At 48.4% G+C, this 21175-nt stretch overlaps 1 protein-coding gene across 1 annotated transcript in view; it reads right to left on the reverse strand.

The window, feature by feature from the left end:
* Positions 1-21175, reverse strand: part of LOC125942958 (uncharacterized) — a 773958-nt gene that overhangs the window by 658190 nt on the left and 94593 nt on the right. The gene's annotated exons all lie outside the window — the stretch shown is intronic.

Here is a 21175-nt window from a genome sequence, read left to right on the forward strand (position 1 = left end):
CAATTTTTCCGTTTTTTTTTTCTGAGTGTTCTACTCCGGCGGCGGCTGCGTATGACGCGGCTGAGCGCGGCCACGCGAGCGCCATCTTGAAAGCGATCTGCGGTGAGTACAGAGTCTAGGCGCGCCGGGAGCTGATGTCTTCGTGTGCGATGTGTTCTTGCCGCTTAGTTCGCGTTCAATCGAGAGGCAGCACGAAGGACAATTCACTGGCTGCTGCTGCCATTCTTCCTCACGCCAGCGTTTGGACAGCGAGTGTCCGCGGTCATCGAGTGACATGTGTTGCTGTTTGCATGTGCGCGCGCGTGTCGTCATGCTTGTTAACTTACTTAACAAGCAAGTTAACAAGTTTATACGGCTGATAAAACTACTATCCTTACTTCATATAGCTGTCTAATAATTTGTTATCGCAATCGATGCTTCGTCTCTCAGGTGATACTGCTACCTTTTTTGACACATGCATAACAATAAGTGTGCTAATCGTGAGTATAGTCTCTAAAAAACGTTATATTTTTGTCACCAAACTTGTTTTCTGCCTTCAAAGGCGCTTTTTTCAAAGCAACTCCAGAGAATGAGAGAGAGAGAAATAGATCGAATGGCAGAGAGGTTAACGAGCTTGGCTATCTTGCACTGGAAGAGAGAATAAAAAACCGGAGTCTAGAGACTTTTTAAAATTTAATATAATTATGCGAACATAACGCCCCGGATCCTCGATACATTCACAGTCACAAAAGGTAATCTTGAAAAGGGTGCCCCATTCCTGCGAGTAGACATTTGAGAGACGTCGAATTCCACCTGAAGAACAATTTCAAACAACAGTGAAGTGAGCACACTGCGCCCTTGGTAGAGGGTTAGACAGGTATATTAATCTGCATGTCTCTCCATACAGCCTAAGCAGAAAATGAGCCACACAGAGCAAATGCTCTCATATATTTCAGCACTCAGGCAATCAAGCTTACTTATAACTTCTACCATACATAATTATGTCCCTATCAACAGCGTTACCTTCGTCGTGACATCGTTGTGGCAGTTATGAAACAAGTTCTTCAGTTACCATCTGTGTCATAGCTCTGAAATAGATTCTTAGTATGCTATCTTAACGCATTCATTATTAAAGCACGGTCATTAACATTACACCACCACGGCACCCTTCCCATGTATTAGGGCACTTCTGTATTGTTCCGTGACGAATCTTGCATTTGTGCCATGACGATGAAATAGTGTGATGTAGTGGCCTAAGTACAAACATTCAAGGTGGTACAACTGTTCTAGCAACATACGGAGCTTTTTAATGTGATTATCATTTTTGAAAACTTCACCCACTTTGCTCTATGTATGTATGTGTGTATTAATGTGTGTGTGTGTGTGTGTGTATGTATGTATGTATTTATCTAATCTCTCTCACGCCGCTCTTCAACGAAAAATAAATACATTAAAATATACCCGGTGGTGGGCAGAATCAAACCCGGGTTCCACGGGGTGGTCATGCTCAACAGCCCGACGCTTTAGCGCGCACCCAGATGAGGCAATAAGTTTCAGCGTTCGCGTACACCAGCGCGCCACGCATCTCGGAGGCCTCGGGCAGACTTCGCGACTGCGCCGCTACATGGCGTAGCGTATCCAGCGCGAAGGAGGAGCTCGGCTGAAGTACCCGCCTAATACATGACGCGCTTTGGCGGTGGCGATATACGCTGTGTCGCTACATTGCTTCATTGCTTATCTCATTAACGTCGATATTCATCGTGAGATACGCTCTGCCGAATTTTTTATTTGATTTTACTTTCTTCTCAAAACCATTGTATAGAAGTTTCAATCGCTGCCTTTTTTACCCTCTAAACAAAATAACTTCTATTCCGCGAAGAGGGCAAACAACTGCGGCTTTGCGCTGCAACGAGAATTTCTAGCACACGTTAGAAGAAAGAACTGTGTGATAGCAGCAAATCATTCAGCATTTTGTACATCCGACAGCCCTCTGAAGTCACCGATAAAAAAATCCCGCAGAAACTCTTCTGGGAGTTGTCTATACCCGTGCCACACGGGCAAAGTAAAGTGCACTTTGAGCGAGTGCACTTCAGCGCGCTGAGTGTCACTTTGGCGCATAGGTCGGCAGTGTGGGAGAATACTCACTCACACTCACTCACCAGAATTTTTTCCAGGCCCGGGCCCGCACTCACTCACGTTCACACTCACCTCCACTCACACTCACAGCAATCACTCGCACTCGCACTCACCTGCACTCACATTCACTGGCACTCACTTGCACTCGCACTCACTTCCACTCACATTCACTGGCACTCACTCGTACTCACCTCCACTCACGCTCACACTCACTGGCACTCACTCGCACTCACCCCTTTTAAATGAGTGTGAGTGTGAGTGAGTGCACTCATGAGTCACTGTGCCGAACAATACCGCTCACGATTCGCGTGTATTCATAACGAAGCTTCCAATTTAGCGCTTGTTGCATCGGGAGTGTGCCAAGGCAGTGGTTTGGACCCAGTTTTATTTTTAATATACATAAAAGATTTGCCTTGCCGATTACATGGTAACATCCGCCTATTCGCTGACTATTCTATTTCGTACCGCGAAATTACTCACACTGATAATCACCATATAGAAAACTCTGCCTTTTTTGGTGTCAGGAGTGGCAGATGACTCTAAATGCCCAAAATCTGCAACGCTAACAGTAAGAAAGAAACAGATATCTGAGTTTACTTACCTTATTAATGACACACCTCTCACTTGTGCATTTCAGCGTAAATATTTAGGTGTCACTTTAACATACGCTCTCTGATGGGAAAGTCATGTTAACAAAATACCCTCAAGTGGAAATCAATGTACATGCTGAGCACTAGAGCGACTATTCTTTCTGAGAAGACACCTTCGTCTTGCACCCCCAGATAAAATTTGCTGGCTTACAAAATACTTGTTCGAACAATGCTGGAGCACGCCAATATTGTTAGGTTTCCGTACACAAATAAACTAATTGCAAGAATGGAAGTGGTGCAGAGGAAGGCAATAAGGTTCTGTTTTCAAAAGTACAAGTTAACGGATTCATTGACTGAATTATTAAAGAGAGCTAGTTTACCAACACTGCAAAGTACAGCAAAACTAGGAGACTAAAGTTTTCCTTTCAATTTATTCATAGTGGCATAAATATTGATGTCAGCCCCAACCTCTCTCTGTCCATCTCTCTGTCATTGACATCAGACGTGTGCATGCTTGCCGCCCATGCTCGCTAAGCTCCCCTTCGGTCGGATTGAGCCAAGATAGCGGGAACTAGTGGGAGAGATTGACTGTCCGCATAGTCAGCCACTCAACGCCGAAACAAACACAAAAGGGAGAACAAAGCGGTATCTATCATTGCATCTTCGCTTTTTCTCCATGTATGCGAGCGTGCGTGTCTGTTACTCTGTGCTAACTTGGCTAGTCCCTCTTCCGCTCTGCCTGTTTATATAAGGAGCCTGTACGTGTAAGTTTAAGAGGGAAGCAGGATGAAAATGTGGAGCCATTCTACCCTCTGAAGGCGGGTGACCAGCGAAGGTGTAGCAAATCACATGGTAATAAGCGTCTTCACTCAGTGGAAGTCATGGCAAAATTTGCCGGTCATGATTTGGATATGTCTGCCATCAGCGCTCCAGCCCATACATATTCCCTGGCGTATTAAAGAAAATGTCGCAGTTTCGCCCGACAGGCGAAGTTCCGATTGCGATAGCAAATTAGTAAAGAGCTATACGAAGCAAGGATAGTAGTTTAATGGGCCGTATAAACTTGTAAACATTCGCAAACTAACTAGATAGACTAGCACGGTGTCACGCGCGCACAGGTAAACATGAACGCATCTCGCTCGATAACCGCGGAAACTTGCAATCAGAACGCTGGAGTAAGCAGACGCAGCTATAGCCGCGAGCGAATTGACCTTCGTGCCGCCTCTCGCTTCAAAGCGAACTAAACGGCGAAAACACAGCGCATACGAAGTTACCGGCTCTAGTTGAACATAGTACACGATGCAAATCGCTTCAAAGAGGAGGCCCACGAGGGCGCGCACTTTTGCCACGTCGCAGATTGCTTTCGAGATACGACATCCACGCGGCCGCCGCCGGAGCAAGACGACCATCCCCCCCCCCCCCCCCTTGCCCCACGCGCGACAGAAGCAGCGCGCTTCCGCCCCGCCTTTTCCCTCGCGCGCGCGAGATTCAGCAGCAAGTGTCGGCTGACCCTCGCATGCTTGCACTCGCATACGCAGCGTACCGCTGGCACGCGGCGACAATTTTACCGTGTTTGGACTTTATACGGAGGCGCACAACGACGTCCACGACTACGGCAGAAGTTCGCTCGGAGTGTCCATATGATGGCTATCGCAATATAATATTGCCGCTCATTTCATTATACGTTGTCTCACTCTTGCCTGAACCTTGGATTATTACAACTTTAGTGCGTGGTTTCTATCTTGGCGTGCACAATCTGCTAGCGCGATAAGTCATCACCGCGAGTGACCTTGTACACACAACGCGCCTCCATTTTTCCGCAAGCAAGGTGAACCGATATCACCTCTGATTATCGTTCAAGCACTCAACACGCTCACACTCACTTCCACTCACCACGTTCACACTCACTTCCACTGACAAACTCACTCATGTTCACACTCACCTGCACTCACTCTTACCTCACCTCTATACACCCAGAAGCACTCACCACATTCACACTCACAGCACTCAGTCACGTTCACACTCAGCTGCACTCACACAGCACACAGTCACGTTCACACTCATCTCCACTCACACTCACAGGCACTCACCACGTTCACACTCACTTCCACTCACACTCATTGGCTCTCTCCTCCACTCACACTCACTGGCACTCACCTCCAATCACTGGCTCTCACCTCCACTCACACTCACTGGCACTCCCCTCCACTCACTCACACTCTCCTGCAATCACACTCACTGGCACTCACACTCACCTCCACTCACACTCACACTCACCGGCACTCACTTCCACTCACACTCACTGGCACTCACGTGCACTCACACTCACCTCCACTCACACTCACTGCCACTCACTCGCACTCGCACTCACCTGCACTCACACTCACTGGCACTCACTCGCACTCGCCTCCACTCACACTCACAGGCACTCACTCGCACTCGCATTGACCTGCACTCACACTCACTGGCACTCACTCGCACTCGCACTCACCTGCACTCACACTCACTGCTACTCACTCACACTCGCACTCACCTGCACTCACACTCACTGGCACTCACTCGCACTCACCAGCACACACACTCACTTGTACTCACTTCCACTCACACTCACTGGCACTCACTAGCACTCGCATTCACCTGCACTCACACTCACTGGCACTCACTCGCACTCGCACTCACCTGCACTCACACTCACTGGCACTCACTCGCACTCACCAGCACTCACACTCACCTGCACTCACACTCACTGCTACTCACTCACACTCGCACTCACCTTGCACTCACACTCACTGGCACTCACTCGCACTCACCAGCACTCACACTCACTGGCACTCACTTCCACTCACACTCACTGGCACTCACACTCACCTGCACTCACACTCACTGGCTCTCACCTCCACTCACACTCACTGGCACTCACTCACGCTCACCTCTCACAGTCACTGGCACTCACTCGCACTCGCACTCACTTCCACTCGAACTTACTGGCACTCACACTCACTCGCACTCACTCGCACTCGCACTCACCTGCACTCACACTCACTGGCACCATATATCGGCAGTGTGAGAGAACACACACTCACAATCACCCACCATAATTTTTTCCAGGCCCCGCACTCACTCATGTTCACACTCACCTCCACTCACACTGACAGCACTCACTCGCACTCACTTCCACTCACACTCACGGACACTCACTTGCACTCGCACTCACCTGCACTCACACTCACTGGCACTCACCTGCACTCGCGCTCACGTCCACTCACTCTCACTGGCACTCACTCGCACTCGCACTTACCTGCACTCGCACTCACCTCCACTCACACTCACGGACTCTCACTCGCACTCGCACTCACCTGCACTCACACTCACTGGCACTCACCCGCACTCGCACTCACCTCAACTCACACTCACTGGCACTCATCGCACTCGCACTCACCTGCACTCACACTCACTGGTACACACTCGCACTCACACGCACTGGTACTCGCGCTCGCACTCAATTCCACTCACATTCACTGGCACTCACTCACACTCGCACTCACCTGCGCTCACGCTCACTGTCACTCACCCGCAACCGCACTCACCTGCACTCACATTCACTGGCACTCACTCGCACTCGCACTCACCTGCACTCACACTCACTGGCACTCACTCGCACACCCACTCACCTGCACTCACACTCACTGGCACTCACTCGCACTCACACTCACCTGCACTCACACTCACTGTCACTCATCCGCAACGGCACTCACCTGCACTCACACTCACTGGCACTCACTCGCACACGCACTCACCTGCACTCACACTCACTGACACTCACTCGCACTCACACTCACCTGCACTCACACTCATTGGCTCTCACCTCCACTCACACTCACTGGTACTCACTCGCACTCACTTCCACTCACGCTCACTGGCACTCACTCGCACTCACACTCACCTCCACTCACACTCACTGGCACTTACTCGCACTCGCACTCACCTGCACTCACACTCACTGGCACTCACTCGCACACGCACTCACCTGCACTCACACTCACTGGCACTCACCTACACTCACACTCACCTGCACTCACACTCATTGGCTCTCACCTCCACTCACACTCACTGGCACTCACCTCCACTCACTGGCTCTCACCTCCACTCACACTCACCGGCACTCACTTGCACCCACAAGCACTTACTCTCACTCGCACTCATTTCCACTCACACTCACTGGCACTCACGCGCACTAGCACTCACTTCCACTCACCGTCACTGGCACTCACTTCCACTCGCACTTACTGGCACTCACACTCACTGGCACTCACTCGCACTCACCTCCACTCCCACTCACACGCACTCACTCGCACTCGCACTCACCTGCACTCACACTCACTGGCACCATAGGTCGGCAGTGTGGGAGAACACTCACTCACACTCACTCACCATAATGTTTTCCAGACCCCGCACTCACTCACGTTCACTCACCTCCACTCACACTGACAGCACTCACTCACACTCACCTCCACTCACACTCACGGACGCTCACTCGCACTCGCACTCATCTCCACTCACACTCACAGGCACTCACTCGCACATGCACTCACCTGCACTCACACTCACTGGTAGTCACTCGCACTAACTTCCACTCACACTCACTGGCACTCACTCGCACTAACTTCCACTCACACTCACTGGCACTCACTCGCACTCACCTGCACTCACACTCACTGGCACTCACCAGCACTCGCACTCACCTCCACTCACACTCACTGGCACTCATCGCACTCGCACTCACCTGCACTCGCACTCACCTCCACTCACACTCACGGACTCTCACTCGCACTCATCTCCACTCCCACTCACAGGTACTTAATCGCACTCGCACTCACCTGCACTCACACTCACTGGTACTCACTCGCACTCACACTCACTGGCACTCGCGCTCGCACTCAATTCCACTCACACTCACTGGCACACACTTGCAGTCGCACTCATCTGCACTCACACTCACTGGCACTCACTCGCACTCACACTCACTGGCACTCGCGCTCGCACTCAATTCCACTCACACTCACTGGCACACACTTGCAGTCGCACTCATCTGCACTCACACTCACTGGCACTCACTCGCACTCGCACTCACCTGCACTCTCCCTCACTGGCACTCACTCGCACTCGCACTCACCTGCACTCACATTCACCTCCACTCACACTCACGGACTCTCACTCGCACTCATCTCCACTCCCACTCACAGGTACTTAATCGCACTCGCACTCACCTGCACTCACACTCACTGGTACTCACTCGCACTCACACTCACTGGCACTCGCGCTCAATTCCACTCACACTCACTGGCACACACTTGCAGTCGCACTCACCTGCACTCACACTCGCTGGTACTCACTCGCACTCACACTCACTGGCACTCGCGCTCGCACTCAATTCCACTCACACTCACTGGCACACACTTACAGTCGCACTCATCTGCACTCACACACACTGGCACTCACTCGCACTCGCACTCACCTGCACTCGCACTCACCTCCACTCACACTCACGGACTCTCACTCGCACTCATCTCCACTCCCACTCACAGGTACTTAATCGCACTCGCACTCACCTGCACTCACACTCACTGGTACTCACTCGCACTCACACTCACTGGCACTCGCGCTCGCCCTCAATTCCACTCACACTCACTGGCACACACTTGCAGTCGCACTCACCTGCACTCACACTCACTGGTACTCACTCGCACTCACACTCACTGGCACTCGCGCTCGCACTCAATTCCACTCACACTCACTGGCACACACTTGCAGTCGCACTCATCTGCACTCACACTCACTGGCACTCACTCGCACTCGCACTCACCTGCACTCTCCCTCACTGGCACTCACTCGCACTCGCACTCACCTGCACTCACATTCACTGGCACTCACTCGCACTCGCACTCACCTGCACTCTCCCTCACTGGCACTCACTCGCACTCGAATTCACCTGCACTCACATTCACTGGCACTCACTCGCACTCACCTGCACTCACACTCACTGGCACTCACTCGCACTCACCTCCACTCACACTCACTGGCACTCACTCGCACTCACCCCTTTGAAATGAGTGCGAGTGTGAGTGAGTGCACTCATGAGTCACTGTGCCGAACTATACCGCTCACAATTATTGTATATTCATAACGAAGCTTCCAATTTAGCACTTGTTGCATCGGGAGTGTGCCAAGGCAGTGTTTTGGACGCAGTTATATTTTAATCTATATAAAAGATTTGCCTTCCCGATTACATGGTAACATCCGTCTATTCGCTGACTATTGTATTTCTTACCGCGAAATTAATCACAGTGATAATCACCATATACAAAATTCTGCATTTTCTTGTGTCAGGAGTGGCAGATGATTCTAAATGCCCAAAAATCTGTAACGCTAACAGTAAGAAAGAAACAGATATCTGAGTTTACTTACATTATTAATGACACACCTCTCCCTTTTGCATTTCAGCGTAAATATTTAGGTGTCACTTTAGCATACGCTCTCCGATGGGAAAGCCATGTTAACAAAATCTCACAGACCCCGTGAACGAGGCGCAGACGCCGGACCAAATTCCAAAGCCGACTTATCAGCTTCCGAAAATAATCCCACGAAAGCAAGGACAATTAAGAGTGGGCGCTCTGTTGCGCCAGCCAACGCCGGTTGCTGCCCAAAGAGCGAGTCAGAGCCCAGAGTTGTCAAAACACAACAAAATATATTCTTCACACAAGGCAGTTGCACACACACTTGCACACTTAGGCTAAACACAACACAGTACAAATCAGATGGGTATTAACAAACACAAGAAAATAATTCACGACAAGCACTAAGAGTCCAACACGTAAATTTTAAAATGAATAGGAACACTAAGTTTCCAATAGTATTCACCATGTTGGTCTTGAAGTCAGACGATCGCGGCGTAACTCGGGGCAAATCTCGAAGAAAGAACTTCTTCCGGAAATGCAGACGCTCGATGAACCGTCGACTAGCTTGCCGGGGAATCCCCTTCTTCCGCAGACGCTCGGTCTTCACGCTACATCACTTCACCGGTGCATACTTAACACTCGAACTCCCGCTGACGATTCTCGCACCGCGGTTGTATAGCTTCCACAGTCGTTCTCGAACATTCCCACCGGAGTCGTTATCTCTTAGCATGGACAAAGCTGGGGAACCTTCGAGTTTTTTCTCCTACCTTCGACCGCTGCAAGGGGGGGGGGGGGGTGATGACTCACGCTGTTGGCGCACGCTCATGCTGTAGTTATCTCTCTCGACTCGCCGGGTGAGAAGGTGTCTCGGTGCGAGCGTGTCCTCTCTCTCTCTCTCCGGTTATCGTCGCTTCGTCGAGGCTCTTCTAGACCTTTCGGCGCCGTTGTTCGCGTCGCTGTTTGAGGCGTATGCACTCTCCCCCTCTGTTGAAGTTGCCGCGGGGCCGGCGTGTTCTTTCGTTGGCTTGTGTGACACGCGGCGCGCGCTTGGATTACGCGCTCTTTTGTGACACAAAATAACCTCAAGTTGAAATCAATGTACATGCTGAGCACTAAAGCGACTCTTCTTTCTGAGACACCTTCGTCTTGCGCCCCCAGACAAAATTTGCTGGCCTACGAAATGCTTGTTCGAACAGTGCTGGAGCACACCAATATTGTTTGGTTTCCGTACACAAATAAACTCATTGCAAGAATGGAAGGGGTGCAGAGGAAGGCAATAAGGTTCTGTTTTATTAAGTACAAGTTAACTGGATTCATTGACTTGAATTATTAAAGAGAGCTGGTTTATTAACACAGCAAAGTACAGCAAAACTAGCACGACTAAAGTTCTCGCTTTAATTTATTCATGGTGACATAAACATTGACGTCAGCCCCAACCTCTCTCTGTCCATATCTCTGTCATTGACATTAGACGTGTGCATGCTTGCCGCCCATGCTCGCTGAGCTCCCCTTCGGTCGGATTGAGCCAAGAGATCAGAAAATAGTGGGAGAGATTGACTGTCCGTATACTTAGTCAACCACTTAACGCCGAAACAAACACAAAAGGGAGAACAAAGGGGTATCTATCAGTGCATCTTCGCTTTTTCTCCATGTATGCGAGCATGCGTGTCCCGTTACTCTGTGCTAACTTGGCTAGTCCCTCCTCCGCTTTGCCTGTTTATATAAGGAGCCTGTACGTGTACGTTTAAGAGGGAAGCGGGAAGAAAATGAGGAGCCATTCGACCCTCCGAAGGCGGATGACCAGCGAAGGTGTAGCAAATCACATGGTATTAAGCGTCTGCACTCATTGGAAGTCATGGCAAAATTTGCCGGTCATGATTTGGATATGTCTGCCATCAGCGCTCCCGCCCATTCATATTCCCTGGCGTATTAAAGAAAATGTCGCAGTTTCACCCGACAGGCGAAGCTTCGATTGCCATGGCAAATTAGTAGAGAGATATACCAACAAAGGATAGTAGTTTAATCGGCCGTATAAACTTGTAAACATTCACATACTAACTAAATAGACAAGCGCGGTCTCACGCGCGCACAGGTAAACATGAACGCATCTCGCTCGATGACCGCGGAAACTCGCTGTCAGAACGCTGGAGTAGGGAAGCGCAGCTATATCCGCGAGTGAATTGACCTTCGTGCCGCCTCTCGCTTCAAAGCGAACTAAACGTCGAAAACACAGCGCATACGAAGTTACCGGCTCTTGTTTAACATAGTTCACGTCGCGAATAACTTTGAAGAGGAGGACCGCGCGGGCGCGCACTTTTTCCACGTCGCAGGTCGCTTTCGAGATACGACACCCACGCGGCCGCCACTGGAGCAAGACGACCCTACCCCCCACCCCTTCCCTTCCCCCCCGTGCCTGACACGCGACAGAAGCAGCGCGCTTCCACCCCGCCTTTTCCCTCGCGCAGACGAGATTGAGCAGCAAATGTCGGCTGATTTCGCAGGCTTGCACTCGTATACGCAGCGTACCGCCGGCACGCGGCGACGATCTTACCGTGTTTGGACCTTATAAGGAGCCTCACAACGACGTCCACGACCACGGCAGAAGTTCGCTTGGAGTGTCCATATAATTACTATGGCAATATAATATATCCGCTCATTTCATTATACATTGTGTCACTCATGCCTGAACCTTGGATTATTACAACCTTAGTGAGCGGTTTTTATCTTGGCGGGCACAATTTGCTAGCGCGATAAGTCATCACCGCAAGTGAGCTTGTACACACAACGCGCCTCCATTTTTCCTCAAGCAAGGTGAACCGATATCAACTCTGGTTATCGTTGAAGCACTGACCACGTTCACACTCACTTCCGCTAACAAGCAGTCACTCATGTTCACACTCACCTGCACTACTGACCTCTATACACCCAGAAGCACTCACCACGTTCCCACTTACAGCACTCAGTCACGTTCACACTCATCGCCACTCCCACTGACAGGCACTCACCACGTTCACACTCACTTCCAATCACACTCACTGGCACTCGCCTCCACTCACTGGCTCTCACCTCCACTCACATTCACTGGCACTCACTTACACTCACTGGTACTCACCTCCACTCACTCACACTCACCTGCACTCACACTTACCTCCACTCACACTCACCGGCACTCACTCGCACTTACTGGCACTCACTCTCACTCCCTTCCACTCACACTCACTGGCACTCACGCGCACTCGCACTCACTTCCACTCAGAGTCACTGGCACTCACTCGCACTCGCACTCACTGGCACTCACTCGCAGTCACACTCACCTTCACTCACACTCACTGGCGCTCACTCGTACTCACACTCTCTGGCACTCACTCACACTCGCACTCACCTGCACTCACACTCACTGGCACTCACTCGCACTCGCACTCACACTCACTCGCACTCACTCGCACTCCCACTCACGCCTTTGAAGTGAGTGCGAGTGAGTGTGAGTGCGCCGACCTATGTAGGGTACCAACCGTGGGATATATTTTTTTCTTTCAACTTATTTGTTTTTTAGTTGCTTAGTCTATCTTTATTTCTATTTATTCAGTTTATATATAGGCCCTCTGAAAATCTATGTTATCAATTATTTGCCAAATGCTTTGTTCTGAATGTTCAACTTTACCCCTTGCGTGCTGTGCGTTTCAATACATCCAGTGTGGCCATTCCCCCTCGTGGGTACGGGCCATGTTTTAAGGCAACAACAACAACAACAAGGAAATTCAGCTAAGCCGATGCTGGAATTGAATAACAGTTGAAGTGGTAATACACAACTCAAACAACGATGAGAAACTCAAAATTGCTCTAACTAGAATGAGGTAAAAGCTGTTATGCAACGGTAATACATAACTCTGACCAAAGAGAAAAAAGAATATGTAAATTCAACGAATATGTTAGAACCCATTTGAAGCGAAGGTTTAGTCAAGCGGTGTCTATTGAATTCTACAGAACTTACGGCAATGCACACAATGGCCCTCACGTCAAGAACAAGAAGCTCGATCACGATTGAATGAATCCGGATCGAGCAAAACCGTGACCGGAGATGCCGGTGAAGAAGAATTCTATCCGGATCTAACTCTGCCGCTATCTAAAGCGCCCCTATGACAGGGGCACCGATCGACGTGCAAGGATGATTTAAATGCTTCTACGCTACAGTAGCGAACCGCTGTTAACGTAGTTCACACTAATTCAGCACAATACTTCAAGTACCACATAAAGCTGCCAACGTGGCATGTGCTCTTCACGTCCCGTATACGCAATCTCCTTTGTCCCTGCGGTTGCCTCCTTTGTCCACGCTCTAAATTAACTTCATTCAGCATCAATGCAGCAGGTCACTGCCAACGCAGCTGCCGCTTGGTTCGAGTTTTTCAGAAAAGCGCAAGTGAACGCTGGAGCTTCTGTCGGTGTTCTGACGGCTGCCATTTCTCGCGGCCCATTACCAGCACTCATCTTTGTAGCTGCTTCTCGTCTCTTGGGAAAAGGAAAAGGCCGATCCCACAGCCTTTCTTCGTACGCGTAAGGCATGCAACCGCTCAACCTGCTGGCATAAAAAACAGGCTCGGCGGAGGTGCACAAAGCACACGGACAAAAAGAAAGTAACTCCCCCCAATATGGGAAGCTGTCAGCGCGTGCCAACCCGTGTGCGGGGTGCTTTTTGCCCACCGAGCATTATCGCTTGTACTGGAGAATCCCGTGACCAAGTCGTCGTGACGTAGGCCAGGATAGATCTAATGTGCACACCTTCATATTATGTGACGTTATACCTTATGAAATGTTTATGTTTATCCACAACAAAGATCATAACATTATTTTCGTGCAATTTTTACGTTTATTCACTGCGTGGCTCATAAGATATATGCCGACATCATACGCATGGACAGTGTGAGATAGATGTCTGTACAATGACGTGATAAGGACGAAGGCGATGTTGATGCTTTTCGACGGATGCTACATCTTTTTTGTCACAGTGGCACATACCCATTATGAACGATTGGCCAAGAATGGGCACACACTCAGTGGCACAAAACCGAAATGTTAAATATCTAAGAAATCCAAGAAAATCAAAAAGCACATTGAATTTAAACGGTGTGCTTTAGACCTCAGCAGTAATATCGTGCCCAGTATAACCTGCGACGTGCTAGCCGTGGCCGGAGCCCTCTCCCCGTCGAGCTGGTGCACTAATGTGCGACGCTCTTGAGAAAAAAAGTGGACATGATTTCGGCATTCCAGGCTTTTCGTCCCATGCTTTTCGTCACTGCTATCTTCGCGGAGCGATAATAACCTGCCACAGACACATGTTGTGGCATCTGCCTATTGCGATCGTCACCTGTTATATTTATCAAATGCCACTGCCATCGGAATAGTCGCTATTCCCTTACAGAATCCATTGGAATAGGACAGAATTCGATTTGTTATTCCAAAGTTTCCAGTATTCAAACAGCCCTAAAAGCCATGCAAACGGCAAGTTTACCACAGCCTCCGTTTTTAGGCATTATTGTCATAAGAGGCCATGTAATGCGTAGGACGAATAACCGGGGGACAATTAGGGTTACAGAATGGATACCAAGAGAAGGAAAGCACAGTCGAGGACGGCAGAAAACTATAGGTGGGGTGAGGAAGTTAGGAAATTCGCAGGGGCGAGTTGGAATCAGCTAGCACAACACAGGGGTAATTGGAGATCACAGGGAGAGGACTTCGTCCTGCAGTGGACATAAATATAAGCTGATCATCATCATCATCACCACAAGAGACAGTGAAAAAAAATGGGTGTGTAGGAGTAGGTAGGAGCCGATAGGAGCCGAAGCCACGCCTTCAGCGAAAAGTGTGGGCTCGGTTCTCATAAGCGGCAAGCTGTTTCTTCTCCCATTTACATTTATCTTTACATAAAAAAAATCTAGTGATAAATAAACATGTCATATGCGCCAAGGGGAATATGTTCAAAAATTTGAAGGCTTGCATCATCTACGCGACAATATACCGCCCTTCATCTTTTATTCGTCTATTCGTGCCTTGTTTGTTTTGGATAAGCATTGACTCCCCAGCAGATTTCAAATTTCATGACAGCTATATCACATCCATTTGTTCGTTTGTATTGCTTCAGGAAGTGTTCCAGTCTATGCTTTGGTGTTATTACATTAATATACTTTCATTTGCGAACCCAGGTATAAAAGAAATGTCTAGAGAAGTAGTATATGGCCCCACATATTAATTATTATTATTATAATTATTATTATAACTTAAAGACCTTGAATATTTCTCCCCTCTCCTCCCGGCGACTTAGAACTAAATATCAATCGTATTCTTCTTTTCATGAAGCTGTCAATGCCCTTAAGCGCCTGAAAGACCCGTCAATGTGGCCAATGGGTTGCTTGTTCAAGCCGTTCCGTGGTGTGCTACACGATGACATGATTCATGCTACTGAAATAACTCCCAAGGAAAAAAGTGGCATGTATTTTGGACATTTTTTACAAAAACGCTCGTGGACTTCGCACCAAAGCACGTGAATTTTTTTGCAATGTAATCTCATCTTCTTTTCCAATTTTTGTTATTTCTGAAACTTGGATGTGGGGTGACATTTCGTCTTCAGACTTCTTTCCACCGCACTACAACGTCTTCCGCAGTGACCGGGACTTCAGTAGATCTCAACCAAAAGGTGGTGGCGTACTGATCGCAGTTGTCAATTCATTGAGATGTGTACGGCGCATCGATATAGAAAGTGTACGGGAGTCGATATGGGGCTAGAAGTCAGCCTAGCCCGACGTGAAAAATTGTTGATTGGATCATTCTATGTACAGCCGAATATTTCCCCTGTTTTGTATGATGAGGTCATCTCTTCCATTGAAAGCGTAATATCCTCCGATAGTAAAGCACAAAGTAATTCTTCTTGGTGATTTTATTACACCAGGTATTGATTGGAACACACTTAGATATTCTCATTACAATCATTACACAGAGAAGAAATGCAGCTTGTTGTTGGACTTTCTGTCCTTCTGTTCCCTTCAGCAGCATAAATACATTGCCAATTTCTGTGGCAACGTCTTAGATCTTTGCATCTCGAATGCTCATGTTTTAGATGTCTCTCGTTCCGAAATTTTCCTTCTGCGTACCGATAAGTTTCAAATCTGTGTCAGCACTGAGGCAGAGCTCCTCCAGTGGCGTAAATGAATCCCCACGCTTTGCTTTCAAGCGTGGTGATTATCTTGGTTTTTATAATTTCTTGTCCACCACCGACTGGTAACTGGTTACAGACAAAAGCAATGTTAATGATAAAGTAGATCAGTTTACGGAGCTTGTTTTGAGCAGTATGCGCAAATAGATTCCCCAGTACAGGTCTAAACGCTCTAGGTATCCCCACTTGTTTTCGTCTAAACTCATAATTGCCCTAAGGCATAAAGATCGCGCACACCGAAAATATAGAATTCCGTTGCCTAATGAGTGCAGAGAAGAATTGCGCGTTTTTCGGGCTCTCTGTAAACGTCTCTATAAGCGGGATCAAGACTCATTTAGCATTCTTGGAAAAGAGCGCCTCTGACTGGCCGGCGGAATTTTGGAAGTATATCCGTAAGCGCTCCAATAAACATGGAGAAGGTTTTCGCTTACTTGACTCAAAAGGGGCAGACGTCCAAGCAGTCGCGGATTGTATTGCAGCCCATTTCTCTTCCTTATATAAAGATGCAGGTTTCAACGCTGGTGTCAGTCAGCAGCACACGACGGTTCCTATATCTATTGTGGTGTTGTTTGATAAAACGCTTGTCTACGAATGCCTTAAGCGCTTGAAGCCTTCCCTATCCTGTGGCCCTGATGGCATCCCCTCCGCAATTCTACAAGCTTACGGCAGTATATTTGCTCCAGTATTGACATCTATATTTAACAACTCTTTGACTACTTCCACTTTCCATCACATGTGGAAAACTGCTCGTGTTTTCCCTGTATTTAAGTCAGGATGTAAATCATATGTGTCGAATTATCACCCAATTTCTCTTCTCTGTGCTGCGTCCAAGACTTCTGAGCTTACTCTTCACAACATATTGTCTTTTACTGTGAAGAACTCGCTCATTCCGAATCAGCATAGATTTCTCACCGGCCACTCCACTATCACAAATCTTGCAAGTTTCATGACACAAATCTCCACGCCGGTACTTCAAAGGGGGCAAGTTGACACCAGGCTTTTGATGTAGTCAGCCACTCGCTGCTTCTGATCAAGCCTACGCACTTTGATGTTGACTCGTCAGTTGTGAATCTCTTGCGCAGTTATCTTCTTGATAGAACGTGTTATGTTAACGTCAATGGCCAAACGTCCTCTTCTTACATGGCAACTAGCGGCGTCCCTCAAGGGTCAGTATTAGGACCACTTCTTTTTTTAATTTTTAATAATGACGTTATTTCTATTATTCGGAACTCTTCTTTCCTTCTATATGCTGATGACATCAAGATTTTAAAGAAAATTCACACTGTTGATGACTTTCGCGCCCTGCAGTCTGACCTGTTTTCCTTTTCTAAATGGTGCAAGGATAATAACCTTACCTTGAGTGCTGCTAAGACCAAAGTCATGACTTTCACACGCAAAACAGCAAGTATTTTTTTCTTATTCTGTAGATTCTGTGCCGTTGTGTAAGGTCTGCGAGATCAATGATCTTGGTGTACTCTTTGATGCAACCTTACATTTTTCGGCTCACACTAAACGTGTTGCAATGCGGGGTATGCGCTCTCTTGGTTCTGTATGCGGACTATTGAGGGAATGCAAGTCTCCTACACCGTTCCGCAAATTGTACACAACCATCTGTCTTCCTCAACTCGAATATGCGTCGGTCATCTGGAATGGCTCTTCTAGATCCAACAGTGACATTATAGATCGTGCCCAGAAAAAGTTTCTAAGCATATATAATCACCGCTCTGCAAACCTGGACATTGCACCCTGTGCCAGCACTGTTGGATTGTTGTCATTGCCCTCACTTCCCGACCGACGTAATCGCGCTCACCTTCTGTTTCTCTTCAAACTCATTCGCGGTAACCTCACGTGTCCCGAACTACTCAGCTGTGTCATGTTTCGTATCCCACGCAAGATCACCAGAGAACATAGACCTTTCCATGTTCCTGCCTGTCATCACGAACACTCAACTGTCCACAGGATACAGAGTCTTTATAACGTTTACTTTCGTGATCGTGATATCTTTCATAACTCCTTGTCATCGTTCTTTTCTGAGCTTTGCCTTGTGTTATACTTTCATGGATTGTTCAAGTGCACTTCTCCTTTTCTTTGTTTTGTATTTACTTTGCGTTTTGTTGTCCGTACTCTCTTCTTTCCACAATTTTTATTTTTATTCATTTATTTTTTAATGATTCTCTCCTACAGTGTTTTGTTTTTTGGTTTGTAATGTATGCGTGCGCCAGCACTCACACCTTAGTGTTGTTCCTGGGCACGTTAAATAAACATGGCTGATTGATTATTATTATTATTATTATTATTATTATTATTATTATTATTATTATTATTATTATTATTATTATTATTATTATTATTGTAAAGAGGTTTATCGGACGAGTCGAACAAACAGGTGGTAGCTAGGAAAAGTACTCAGGGAGAACAAGATGGTGGCGTTCGAACGCCGATCTCGTGCCTTCAGCTCGTGATGATGATCGCTGAGCCCAGGATGTCATCGTCTTCATTCCTTCATTATAAATGCCCCCGTCGAGAAAGGTGAAGCAATCCTGGGGCGCTATAACGTAAAATGATTCCAAACTGTTTTGATTCCAAAGTCCTGACGTCAAATTTACGTAATCACCAACGCAAGCATCGGGCGGTGACCCGCAGCGTTGTCTGAAGAACCCAATCAAACACTCTCCTCGTTTATAGGAGGTAACCTTTGTTCGCTTTGAAAACCAATAACATTGTCTACACTCAGTGGTTTTTGTTATGTAATTGGCTGACAAGAGGCGAGGAGCGCGCTCTATAGTGGAGAGGGTTTCGATGGGGCCGAGCCTGCACAATGAAAATAGATAACCGCATGAAGAGGCTGGTGCCGGCTTCTCCGATTGGTCCGCTTCGCCTTACTTAGCTTGCGGTCGCTGGTCGAAAATCACGGCGGCGTGCAACGGAAGGATAATAATGCCGCTAACACCGATCCTCAGCAAGAAAGAGTTGACAGAGCGATGTCGTATGCATGTCGAAAGGGCTCGATAACGATTTACTGCCAAGCGAAAAGGTTTATCATGCGCAAATAAATGCATGCTCACCGGCAGGTGTGAGTAGCGATGGCCTGAGTGATCGGCGGGCAGCCATCTTCTATTCCTTTCGGAACGGGGAAGTCTGTGGCTATTCCAAAAAAATTTTCCGTTTTGTTCGGCATAATAATGCGTTTTTTTTTCGCGTACACGTCACTTTGACGTGTGAGTTTTCGTGGTTTTGTGACGTCACGTGACATACGGGCAAAGTGGGCGTAGCCAGAAAACTTTGGACCAATAGCAGAGGGCGAATGGTGAAAAGGCGTCGAATCAGGAATGATTATTTTTCTTTTGCGCTGTTTGATGGTTGCATAATCAGTGTTTACACGTTATATCAGATGGAGAGATATTGCGGTTTTCGTGACGTCGTGGGACAGACAGGCGAAATTGGGAGTGGCCCGCAAATGCTTTCGCCAATCGTGGAGGCTCACTGCAGAAATTGGAATCAAAGCAGTTTGAATCATTTTACGTTATAGTGCCCCTGGCGATCTAACAGGTGGAAACAAGATGGTCGAAGTACGGCTTGAGGCGGTCTACGTGAACAACACGTCTACGTCGACGATGGTCGCCGGGCGGCGTAAAAGGTTCAACGACGTAATATACGGGGGAGGTAGGCTCGACGACACGGTAGGGACCATGATAATTTGAGAGTAAAGTTTGGATGACAAACCAGGAGCGCAGGGCAGTACATGCAGCCACATAAGTGCTCCAGGAGCGAACGTTGCGACAAGAGTGTGGTAGTGATCGCGGGCGTTTTTCTGGCATTGTGGGTCGGCCGTAGTAAAGCGCTTGGCTAGTTGTCAGCAATCTTCAGCGTAACGGGCGGCTTCCGACACGGACGTGCACTCTAAAGGCATCTGGTGCGTATGGCAGCAACGTGTCGATAGTGTGCGACGGCTGGCGACCGTACAGAAGGAAGATGGGGGAAAACCCGGTTGTGACTTGCGTAACGGTGTTCTACGCGTATGTCGCAAATGGAAGAACCAGGTCCCAGTTTGTTTGATCAGATGCAACATGTGTCGCAAGCATGTCGCCCAGTGTCCGATTAAACCGCTCAGTCAGACCATTCGTCTGAGGGTGGTAGGCAGTACACGTCCGATGTACAATATTGTAGTGGTGGAGAAGTGCTTGAATTACATCGGAGAGAAATACGCGGCCACGGTCACTGAGAAATTCGCGAGGAGGACCGTGTCGAAGCCCAAAACGATTGAGGATGAAAGAGGCGCCGTCCTGTGCTGTCGCCGTAGGAAGAGCAGCCATTTCGGCGTATCGTGTAAGGTGGTCGACAGCAACGATAGCCCATCGGTTTCCCGCCGTGGTCAAAGGCAAAAGTCCATACAGGTCAATTCCAATGCGGTCGAATGGGAGGTCTGGGCACGGGAGCGGCTGTAATGATCCTTCGGCAGCATGCGGTGCTTGTTTTCGTAGCTGACACTCGTGGCAGCCGCGAATGAACTTGCGGACAAAGCGAAGCATTCCGCCCCAGTCCGTATGCGTAAGCGTTCATAGGACTTGAAGACACCGGCGTGAGCACATTGCGGGTCGGAGTGACAGGACCCGCAGATTGTAGAGCGCAGCGTTCGGGGGATAACTAGGAGCCAATTCCTACCATCGGGCGAGTAGTTGCGCCTGTACAAGAGGCCATCACGAATGATGAAGTGCGAAGCTTGGCGTTGATGTGTTCGAGTGGACGAAAGGGTGAGTGCTTCGGATAAAACGACAAGGAGCGAAGCTATCCATGGATCGTGGCGCTGTCCA

This window comes from Dermacentor silvarum, chromosome 1, assembly GCF_013339745.2.
Source record: "Dermacentor silvarum isolate Dsil-2018 chromosome 1, BIME_Dsil_1.4, whole genome shotgun sequence".
Lineage (NCBI taxonomy): Eukaryota > Metazoa > Arthropoda > Arachnida > Ixodida > Ixodidae > Dermacentor > Dermacentor silvarum.